The sequence below is a fragment of the Corvus brachyrhynchos genome, unplaced genomic scaffold (assembly GCF_000691975.1).
Source record: "Corvus brachyrhynchos isolate BGI_N302 unplaced genomic scaffold, ASM69197v1 scaffold126, whole genome shotgun sequence".
Lineage (NCBI taxonomy): Eukaryota > Metazoa > Chordata > Aves > Passeriformes > Corvidae > Corvus > Corvus brachyrhynchos.
This window is the reverse complement of record NW_008239283.1, coordinates 1,240,607-1,252,572: the sequence shown is the minus strand read 5'-3', so window position 1 is coordinate 1,252,572 and position 11,966 is coordinate 1,240,607. Positions and strand designations below refer to the sequence as shown.

Here is an 11,966-nt window from a genome sequence, read left to right as displayed (position 1 = left end):
TCAGTGCTACAGAACCAACAGCAATGCTACTGCTCACCAGTGGGAGAGTGGGATATGGACACACTGCTGTATCCCCAGGGAGCAACAAGGAATTCAGGTCTTGGGCTGAAAAAGTTTTCCTTAGAAACTGAAACCTCTAGGCATCTGGTGAGTGTGATCCAAGCAGAGCCCCTTGTGTTTTTGGACAATTTAAATGAAAAATTGAAACAAGATAAAATATTTTTCAGAACTTTATGAACAAGCATGAGTAGGCATGAAGTCAGCTTTAAAGAAGATGGGGGCACGTGGGTGCCTGGGGAGCTTTTCAGCTTGGAATGTCACAGCTGTGCCACTGGGATGTGGTTGTACATCTCCACTCAGGAGAAGGCTCAGGTATATCAACATTTAAGGCCACACTCAAGGACACGTGCCTGAGGTATTTAACATTTAAAAGTGCATTTACTCCAGAAATAAAAGCTTGTTTTGCACACTTACAATGTCATGCCTTTGTTGATATTTTTTTTTCAGTAATTCCATTATCACAAATCACAGGACTGTCAAATACCCCAGGACTAGGAGATCACAGCCCAACAAGCAGCAGATACCCATCTGGAGGTTTTAAATAGCATTCATTCATTTTTCAAATCCTATAACACCAGCTACCTACAACTTATCCACAGCAAACCCCAACACAAAGCCTGTAAAATCCACCACCCTACCTTATTCACTGCTTCAACTAATTTTAGTCCAGGGACTATCTCAAGAAATGAGAAGAAAAGCCTAAGAGGTTTCACACAAGCTGTTTGTGTTTAAGGACAGAAGTTTAAGCTCGAATACAACATAATTATGATGTCATTGAAGAGCAAAAGCTGCCAGCACACACCGTGTTTTCATCACAGCACTACTATTGCAGGCACATTTGAAACACTACAGCATCTTCAGACTATAATTATAACTGTTGTTGTTTCTGTGGTTTCAAAGGTAATAGAACTTGTTCATAACATTTACACAATGCCAGCATGCTGCATGCAAAATACAGATTAAGTGTCTCAGGCAAAATATTCCCACCAAAATACCTGCAGGCCAGCAGGTTATGATTTAACATTATTGTGAGCAGGAAATAAAAATGCAACACTAGACATACAACACCCAAATCCTTCCACCTAATCAGATAAACCAAGCTAGACTTGCCTGCTTAACTGAGGGACAGATTCAACTCTTGAGAAATAGTTCAAAAGCCATCTTGGCTTGCATGGTCTCATCAGCATTCCCCAACAGAGAGCCAGCACGAAAGAAGGAAAAAAACTTCAATAGCAAAGGCAACTGGGGGGGGGGAGGGATAAAACTATTTACCAGTGCCCATGCTCCCCACCCTCCTCCCAGCCCATCTGAGGTGTTAGTGGTGTGGTGCCTCCTCACCCCACCACAGGGAGCTCACAGCTGTGCCTCCCCCCAGGTGTTGCAGATGGGATTTCCAGGAGGTCCTTCCAGTCAGGAATCACCTACAGCTGTTGTACAGAAAAGGAGAGAGTGGATCTCACACAGTTAATGGATAAGTTCGCTCATCTTCACCACCTTGCTGTTCAGCTTCACCCACAGAGGTGCAAAGAGAGGCAGATGTGGCATTTGGCAAGCTGTCAAGATACATCTTTCTTTTTAAAAGTAAGGTGCACTTCCCTGGCTGCTCTCAGCCCAGTCCTTCTGTCTGTAACAGCTCTGCTGTCAGCACTGAGGATGCCCTTTTCAAACATCGGCAAGGAGGAGTTGGGTGATACAGTGGTAAAACAGCCATTTTCTCCGAGAGCAACCCAAAATGGAGACCTGTACTTTCCACCTAACTCTAATCCTTGCAGATAATTCCTCACAGAGACGTTCTTTCACCAGGCAGGCCAAATTCACCTCCCTGGACTTACCAGCCATGGATGCAGCCATCCTGCCACTCTGAGGGTCTCATGCTGCACCCGTGATATGACATGGGGTCCAGATGCCACCACCCTGACATCAATCATAGGCACAGCACATAAACTTTCAGTTTTACCAGCGGTGTCATTTTTATTGTTTCATCCATCACACTGCACTCCTCACTCTGCAGGCAGTCTCTCCCTCTAAGTATTTCTTGGAGTTGTGGAGCCCGAGGACAGAACTGAAGCTTTGGAAGTATCGTAAAGGTTATTCCCATTGACAACCACCACAATCTTATTGTCTATCTAGCTAAATAGTAAGGGTCACTTGAAAAGTTAACGGTGATGCTGCTACCAAGAGTCTTGTGATGCCTGCACTTCCTGTCAGAAAAACACTCAAAGCGAATCTGAAATCAAAGTAGACAAAGCTAAAGTTCTGCTTATGAATGTCCCACCCAGTCACTGCAGTGTTGTCTCCTTTGATTTCAAATTCACTTTGAAACTCTCCAAACAGGAGGCGCAGCTCAACCTTGGAAGCAGAAGATGCAAAGTGGGAACACCACCCGTTTACTTCTCACGTGGCTGGTGCTAGCAGGTGGAGGATGCTTAACAAAAGCCATAATAAGCCCCCAATGCTAATTCCAAAAGGGAATTACCTACCCACATTATCCTTTGGTGCTTGTGCTTCCCAGCATAGGCGTACAGGGCTTTTTATTATTCCAGAAACCACCAAGTGCAAACAGAGCAGCTCGTTCCAGCTGAACCAGGACTTTCTGCATGAGCTGACATTTTGGAAAGTAGTTTCTTTCTTGGAGCTGAGATGGGATTTTTCTGGCTTAAGCAAAATGGGAAATTGTCCACAGTCCTTTACTTTCACTCCTAGCATATTTTCACTAAGTAATATGCAAGCAAAACAGTCCAGAAAATGCTCAGTCACAGCAACAAGTTTTTATAGCCACTTTATTTGAAAGAGCAGAATATTTTTGGCAATGTAGTTGGAATGACAGCTCCCTAATTTTTCAATACACCATTTGCTGCTTTTGCACACATTTATACCTTTGGATCTAGAGAAGAAATTGAGTAGCCACTGCACCATGTTTGAATACACAGTCAGGAGGCATGAACTACCTTCCCGCTCCAGAGTATGGGGGACCCAACAGACCCAGTGGAATGATAAGAGAGGACATTTCTCATGGGGACTGAAGCTCCCAGAGCAAGCCAATTCCTGCCTTCACAGTCCTGCTTCTTTCCTGATGACACTTAGCTGGGAGCTGGGAAGGGCAAAGCTGGCAGACTGGAAGATTGCCTAATGTGCTGTGACTGACATGTAATCGAATATTCAACCACTGGTCCTCATGTCGGTGGTAAAGTGAATATGACACCCTTCAGCTTAGTTGTGATCACGGCTCGTTCTTCTGCAAACAGTTTCACAAAGGTGCAGCCTGGCTCCTTGATGAGGCGGATGTGTGAGATGGGAGAGCAGTCACGGAGGTCACCTGCTGCTGGGAATGTGCCGAGGACCCGCGAGGGACTGACCTTTAAATGCCAACTGCATCCCCGCCGTGCCCCCGCACCTCGCGCCAAGGTGGGACCCCACACTCTTTGCTTTCACAGCCACCATCACGCTCAATGACCTGGATGAGCCACCTGTTCGACATCAGAGGGGTCTTTATCTCTTGGAGCCTTTTTGGATCTGTGAGTGCCGAGAAAAAAAAAGACACACACACACATATTAAAAAAAAAAAAAAAAAAAAAAAAAAAGAACATTTGGGGGTGAGAAACCCCAAGGGAAGGAACTCAGATGTTCGGGTCAGGCCTTAGAAAAGGTATCAATTCTTCTTTCCACTTAGCACAGCCTGCTGCCTGCCCAGGCTCTTTGTCTCTGCCCTCTTCCCAGTACAGAAAGCATTTCCCTTTTAAATGACATCTGAGCGCTGACATGCTGGAGGCACCCATCCTGCATCATCTCTGGCAGATGGTGCAGCTGGCCACGATTTTCGGGATTGCTTAAATAAAACCACAGTGCCATATCAAGAAATGTAGAGAAAACGCTCAACAGTGCTTAAGATGTTTAAACATCACAAACTGTCTAAGACTTCAGCTCGCTGTACTGCGCATTTTTGGTGATGTAACTGTTCTTATTGACGGTAACAGTGAAATCTCCATCATGACTCACTTCATTTTCTTTCTGGGAGGCAGAGGCAAATCTTATGATATTTCTGCTCTGACCCAGTACTAGATTCTTTCACCTTGCTGTATTAGGAAGAAGTTTGGACAGCTGTAACAACACAAGTCAAACGCTTGAGGTTTTTTGGAGAAGGGAGCTCCACTGCTGCTGGCATCAGATCAGGGGTGCCCTGATGCCATCAGATAAGAAGCTGACCCACTCCCACAGTCCACAAAGCCAGAAGCACCTCTGCATGGCTTTCACAGACATCCAAGCAGATTTAGTGCAAGCAGCAATGCTCAAGCCAACATAAATGCCATTTTTCCTTTTCCCCTATGGTTTCGCTTGCTTTGAGCTAATTAGCCTGATGGCCATTTCCCTGCCCCCTGGAGATACCATGTTTAGTGGTATATGTATTTTGGGAAAAAAGCCTTTTAAGTGAAAATTGTCATTGTTGTGTCCAGGAGTCATGTAGTTCTTTCTAGCTCTACAATAAGTCTTCAGCTTTTCTGCTAGTGATTAAAATTAGGTGGGATACTGGAAAATTGCAACTTTAGGAAGTTTTTAGTCATAACTAAATGAAATCTGGGGCTGTGAAAGTGAAAAAAAGGGATTTAATTCCAACTTAGCAGGGCTCCTTGAAAGTTTAAGCCCTGGTAGACCCCAAAATACATGAGATAACCTTGCAGCATTTGTGAAGTTACCACAAGAGAGCCATTACCTGTAGGGGTCAAAGGAGACCCCTCGCATCTGCATTGCAGAAAGCTACTGAATCCAGTGATATCTGGGAATCTGCCTAAAATTTACTGCATTTCCCAACAAGAGAGGCACTTGGAATGACACTAATGTTCCTGAAACAAATGAAGGGGCCTAGGTTTCGTTCTCTCACAGCAAAGAGCAGCAGCTTGCAAAGATATTCAGAAGGCTCGACATGAAGCCAATCCCTGAGAAGCTGAGATGAATTTCTGTGAAGTTGCAGGCAGGTATTTATTTACTGTGCATATTGACTGGCAAACCTTGAGACATTTCAGAGCACCATCACCCGGGGGGCGTCACCCCAGCATCCTCCTCACATTGTCTTTCCTCACAGTCCCCAAACTAGTTGGGAAAGCAGCAGGGAAAGGGCAGGGGGTGCACTCCAGAGCTCCTCACACATCTCTCCATGAGGGCAGAGCTGTGAGCATGGGCAGCTGGCCGCCCTCCACAGGGACCAGCACACGGCTCCACCGCGCGCAGGCACCTCCGGCCGCAGATGTCGGCTTTTATTGCTCAGGTCTCCTGTATCACTGGGCCACCTGTACAACATATTTAACATACAGCAGTTATTCTGTTGCTGTTTGAGCTGAAATAATCTTGGCAGGAAATGGCAGTTAAACCCAGGCATAATTTTTTACACCGTGTGTAATGCAAAAATCACCTCTTTGGATAAGTAATATACTCTCGTTGCCTTCTTGGTGGAATATAGTATTTCTTGTCCCATCAGAAATTGGCCAGAATTGGTATTTAATATCTGAATGTCTCCATTCCAGGCTCAGATTGCGATTCCTGAAAAAAAGAATGGAACTTTTACAAACTCTGGATTTTAGATGTGGGATACTGTTGGCCCCTTCTCAAATGCCAAGATGGTGAAAGGCAGCCCCATCACAGAGTTAGGTTTGAATGGAGGCCTCGTATTCAAACACAGATCCAGGATTTGGATGTGGCTTTTGGATTTAATCCCATTCCCAGCCATATCCATTTGATGTAGCAGAACAGGCTATCACACTGGTTGAAAAACACTTGGAGCATCTATTGCCTTTTTTTGCAAGTGAATTTCAAATTTTCTTTGCCCAAACTGAGAGAGAGGTGACATGACTAAATATTACAAGAACATCATTTTCTGCTGCTGCTGCTGTTCAAGACATACAGTAGGTTTTTTCCCTCTGTTTGCTTTAAAAATTAGGTTGCTAATGATAATGTTCCTCTCATAGATGATCTTGTACTTTTTAATGATACCCATAGTTTTCCTCCACATAAATGACTAAATCCTCACAGAAATCTCTGTCTTGATTAGCACTCCTGCTAGTAAAATTTCACATACTAAATCAGTACCAGCTGTAGCAAGAAAGAATGAAAAAGGCAAGTGTAAATGTTCCATATGCCCTACCAAATTGGCATCTGTGTCAGTAACCCTGTGTTTTTTTAAACAATTGTATACATACATTCTCAGAAGTGTTTTGCTCACAGGATTCTGCAAGCAAAATTTCCTCTGTTGGTACATCACTGAAATGTCACATCTAAAAAAACCCCAGCAAGGAGTTTTGCTGCTTCTCCTCCCTACACCCAACCCCGGCGCACAATTCAATGAGTTACCTCGAGTTTGCCGCACCTTTGTTTTGACGCCTGCTCCCCGTAACCTGACTCTGGGACACTCCCGCAGAGCTGCTCCACATTTAGCACTCAGTTATTAGCAGCACCACCGAAAGCCAAAGCTACTACGGCGCTGTAATTATTTCCAAGTTGAATTCAGAAATAAGGACTCGAGTTCCAGCTTGGCTGCTGGGGAATGCTGCTCCGATGAGCCAACAGCTCATCTTTCGCGTGACTCATGAGTGATGATGATGCAGGAGGGAGCTTGTCCCGGGGACAGCCCAGAGCTCTGACCCAGAATGGGCAGTGACTCAGCTCCATTCTGCAAAATCACGGTTTGGGTGCAGGGTAGGTGATAGTTGCAGCCTCTTGGACCAGCCTGACACTTGTAAACCGGCTGAGCACCACCTGCTCCATCATTCTGCTGTGCAGCAGAAGAAAGCCTGGAATACAATGCAATAAATATAAGCACAATACAACTTAAAAGTAACCATGTCCTCAGCAAAAACACTTTAAAGTCAACTTATGCCTATCCTGACACTGGAATTCAATCAGCATGGCAGAACGGACTTCCAAAGTTAAACAAATACTAACTAGTGCTCCAAATGGGTAGCAAACATCGCAGCCTCCTGCGGAAAGGCGATATGGAGCCAGACTGTCCACTGGTGTAAGTCAAGCTCACTTCACTGGACTTGGGTTGAGCTGTGCTGATCAACACCAGCTGACTGATCCACTGCAAACCCCAGAGCCAGCCATCGTCTTCCCTGACATGGGATGATACAAAGTAAACAAGAAAAATTAAGAAGTAGTTAAGGGCATAAATAGGATGTTTCTAGGAATAAGAAATTATTTCTTGAATTTCCAAAAGTCAGGAAGACCCTCTTTCCTCACACTCTTGGCCATGACAAAGTGGTGACACTTGTTCTGATTTTTTTCCAGTGCAATGTGGAGTGTATATTTGCACATCATGTCATGCCTGTCCATGGTAATCAGAAGCCATTATTTCCAAAAGCTCAAAATTCCCTCCTGGACTCTGGTATGCCAAGTGTTTTACTTCACAGTGATTTCTTTTCTTTTCTTTTCTTTTCTTTTTTTTTTTTTCATGGTTGATTTATAATTGCTGCAAACAGAAGTTTATAATGGAAATGCTGACAAAACTGTAAGTACAGTGTCACGTTAACGCTACCATTGCTGCCTCTTTGTCAGACTTTCCTTTAACCCTATGAGCCAAGACTTGGATCAAGTAACAACAAAAGCCCAGAATACACAGGGCATAGGAGATAGAGTGGAGAAGTGGAGACAAAACTCCTGGAATAAAATCCTTGCCTCAGTGAAATCAAAGGGATTTTATCCCTGGTGTCTAGTCTCACTTCTGCCAGACACTTGCTGTGCAATTTGGACAAATTTATCCTCTGCAAAATGGACAGGAAAATATGTTCTGCACTTACCTTACAAGTGTTGTAGCATGATTAGCAAATCATGCTATTAAAGAAGCAGGGGAAGGCTGAGGATAAATATAAACACTACCTACATATTTACAAAAAAAATAGGCAAATATTATTCTAGGAATCCTCTATGCATGGAAGGTGGTAGGATCTTTACTGCTCTGCCTGCGTGTATTTACACAGAGACATCAGTATAACATTCCCCTGCAACACCCTCATTATTTGGGTCTTCTCTCATGTTTGTGATTTTCAATTTTATTCCTGGCTTAGGTCTCATTCCTGACATTTTTATGTAGGTTTTGTATGCAATAATATACATACATTAGATGGTGTTGAAACCATCAACCCGAATTGCTATTTTTAGCACAGTGCAGAGGATGGGACAGAGACATAAGTGACAATTAAAGAGAATATATTCAGAGCTGTCATCAGCAAATATTTTTTTCTCTTGCCAGGAATCCTGAGTGCGTAGAAGGGCCTCCTAGGCAAAGTTTTTAAGGCAAAACATTTGGGTCATTCAAAAAAACCCCAAACAAACCCACAAGTAAATGACATCACCAGGAGGCTGGGCTGCTCGAAGGTTCCCAATCGCCGACTTTGCGAGAAAATTCTTATTTGCTCCCTCAAATTGCTGATCTGCCTCTTTGCTTCTGTACTACCCATGCACAGTGCCTGCAGATGTATATAATTTACAGAGCTTTCCTCATCAAGGGGATTAGGCAGCCCTCTTTCAATATGTATAAGAAGTACAAACACACACTTACCCACTATGTTTTACGCCTGCCTGCAACAAACAGCTGAACAGATTGTGATGAAATTCAGACATTGACAATCTGACAAAAAACTTCTTTTTTCCCTTAAAATCTGGCTTCCAGAAGTTTTGCAAATCTAAATATTTTATTTGAATACCGCGAGGGCCCCAATCTTATGGAAAGCCTACGAAGCAAACATGGAGATACGTGTAGTTAAGGAGGGGGAAAAAAAATAGCACAGACACATACACAAAACACATCTATTTGGTGCAACTTGCCAATTTTCACAATGATTCGGGTGCGTTTTCTCTGCCTGGCTCCTGAGACTGCAACTAGACTCCTCTAATAAGCACTTTTTACCCACCAGTGTGTCAACGGTGCTTTAACAGTAGTTTCAGTGTCAAATTGCCCTTTCCTCAGCAGGGATTGTTAAGCCTTTCTGTATTATACTTCCAAGACTCTCACGAGCTGGAGTTGGGAGATATAATATTTTCTTTGAAGTTTGCATTTCACAACACACTGGGATGCAAACAAGCTCCAGTTTCTCAGTAGTCAAACAATTCTGGCACACAGGGACTAGGACTAAATATTGTACCGAATTTTCTAATTACGTCTTTGTGATATTTACTACGCGATGTTAGGTGAAAGCAGATCCTAATCAATATAAAACCCCTTGTCTAAACAGGACATCTGGGCTTTGAAATATTCTGTTTGTTGTCTAGAAATTACCCTGTAGCAAGCCACTGTAACAATATAATATCTTAGTCATGGAAAACTTTGGAGTATTTCTGATAAACTTATCATAAACAGATGAGTGCTTTCTCTCCTTCAGTATTAAGGTGATGTAAAAAGTGAAGATAAAAGTCAGCTGTATGCATAAAATCATAGAGACTTTTGCCAACAAAATGCTGTGTTTACAAGTTTAAAAGATCCAAAGTCTGAAAAGGCAAAAAATTAGGATTCTTAAAGTAACACTAACTCAGCCACATGGCACATCCTGGCAAGCACATTTAGCAAAATAAACATTAGCATATTCATATACACATTTCTACAGCAACGTATTTTTAATGTGGCCAAACTAATTCAACAATGGGAATCTCAACTTTTCTCATTTTAAGGCCAGATTCTCAGCTGGCAGAGACATATTATTTCAACAAACCGACATCACCGACAGCAGCGAAGCAGCAGAGCCGCCTCCTTCTGAGCAGGCAAGTGCCAGAGTCTGATGCACTTACGATGACAAGTCTCTCTTTCTGACTTCATTATCAATATTCATACAACAAGACAGACAGATGTGACTAAGAATCAGCTCCTCAGATAGAATCCTGAGCCTTCCACTACAAAAGCATTCATGAGAGTCGCTTTTCTGCCTGTATTTTGTCATGTAAGAGAATCAGGAGGAATCCAGCCCCCCTGGCAGAAGGATTTCACAGCATAAGACGTGGGCAGTTGTAATTCTTTGGCCCTGAATTTTGGATGATGCCGATTTTTACTGATTGTCTCGGCTTTATCTGACAATTCCTTGATTTGGTTCTTCCGACAGCAACGAACTGCACCGGAGGGGAGCATCTCCCCGCTCATCACAGACATGTCAGCGTAGGATCCATTCCCACATCCAAGCCTTCCCACAGAGAAAGTTTTCTGTGCTGAGGACATTGTCTCTGGATAGCAAGGCAGATCCAGGCTCCCAAAGCAGCTGCCTTTGCAAAGCTGGCTTATCCCATCACCCCCGAATTGCCCTCGGTGGAGAGGATCTCCGGATGGCGCTGGGCCAACCGCACCAGCCCTTCTGCCTTCCCAGCCTCCCAGCACGGGTGCCCTCCCATCACACCAGGGCTCCACAGCCTGGGATAAGGGGATCTAAAAATGACACAAAGCCCCCTTTGCCCCACCTTAATATGACCTATGTTAAATCCAGCTTGGCTGGGGTTGAGGATCAAGGCCCTTAGACACTCTTAACTTAATGCTCCAGGTAGGAATATAACTCCCCCCCAACACTCCCTGTTTATTTTTATTTTTCGAGTGCTCAAGGTCCTGGTCAGGACTACAGCCCCGCTGAGTGACACACACTATAAATATGGAAAAACCTCAAAAATTCTCAGTTTAAAGAAAGGTTACATGAAGAGAAGGCAGCAAGAGGCAATTGCATGCAAGTTGTTTGTGTGCACATAGTTTCTTGTTTGATTTTTTTTTTTGCCAAGGATCTTGAACCTCACCCAGCTGGACTTTGAGGCATCCGGAGCGAGTTGGTTAATTGCTAACAGCCTTCATAGAGACACACAGGGAATTAATCCTCAGATCACCTCTTTTCCCCTTTGCAAGTCACCAAAAAAAAAAAAAACAAAACAGAGAAAATCTTAGCTGTCCGTACTATTTCCAACAGTAAATGTTGCCATTTCAGAGTTAGATATGGAAGGAAAAAAATAAAACTGGAAAGCACTTCACACCTTTGAGCTCTGTAGACTGTTAACAAACTGGAGAGATATTGGCAAAGAGGTTCAAAAGTTAGTAGGGGCGACAGACAGAAGAACAGACAGTGCAATTGCTTCATTTCCATAAGTGTTCATGCCAAAAAAATCAGATCTGATTAATAATTAAAAAACAAACAAACAAAAAACCCCATTATTTAGAGAATCAAGAATAAGTCTGACTGGAAAGTTCAAAAAGGCCTGGACATATAAAAACAAAAGGTTATAGTGCAAGTCCCAGCTTTGAGGTTTTTTTACAGCCCTTCCACATGAGTGGGATGGCTCCCATCCCACAGGGACACCCACCCTCCCCTGGGACTCTCAGCCAGGAGCACCCAGGCCACAGGGTGGGAACGACCACCCGAGGATCCTGGGCCAATTTCCCAGAGACACCTCCAAGCTCTGAAGATCTAAAGATCCCCTGAATAATCCTATTCAGGGAGGAGAATTATAACCATGAAGGGCAAAAACGGGGGGAAATGGGATCCTTCCTCAGGCCCCTGGCAGACACGGAGGGGACAATGGGGAAATACGAGCTAGCACAAAAGTTTCCTCGAGTACGCCCTCAGCCACTGCCGTTTCAGATGAGAATTTCCAGAAGCAGGAACTAAAAGAATATTATTATTTTCTTTGAGGGATTAATTACTTTGCCACTTGTTACCTTTTGTTAGAGGCATGACACCCCATAACCTTGTTGCACAAGGCACCAGGTGTCCATTTAAATGTCAGTTTTGAACGAAAAATGTTTTGTTTTCCCATTTGAGTCCACAAGTTATTTTCTTTCTGCTAAAACCCCCATGAATTTTAAGGCGAGCAGACACCAAAACGTGCTACAAATGATACAGACGGGTGCTGAGTTCTCTGGGTGAAAATAAACAAATAAAGACAGTCCTTCCTCCTGCTTG

General features: G+C 43.6%; 1 long non-coding RNA gene across 2 annotated transcripts; it reads right to left on the bottom strand.

Annotated features, from left to right (window-relative positions):
* Positions 1-2,826: 2,826 nt before the first annotated feature.
* LOC108448170 lies at positions 2,827-10,618 on the bottom strand. Of its 2 annotated transcripts, none has more exons than XR_001863966.1 (3): positions 6,400-10,618; positions 5,465-5,592; positions 2,827-3,573 (listed from the first exon to the last, which is right to left on the bottom strand). It is a non-coding gene; the product is annotated as an uncharacterized LOC108448170 (long non-coding RNA). The 2 variants fall into 2 exon arrangements; XR_001863967.1 differs by having other exon boundaries at positions 6,416-10,618.
* Between the last annotated feature and the right edge of the window lie 1,348 nt (positions 10,619-11,966).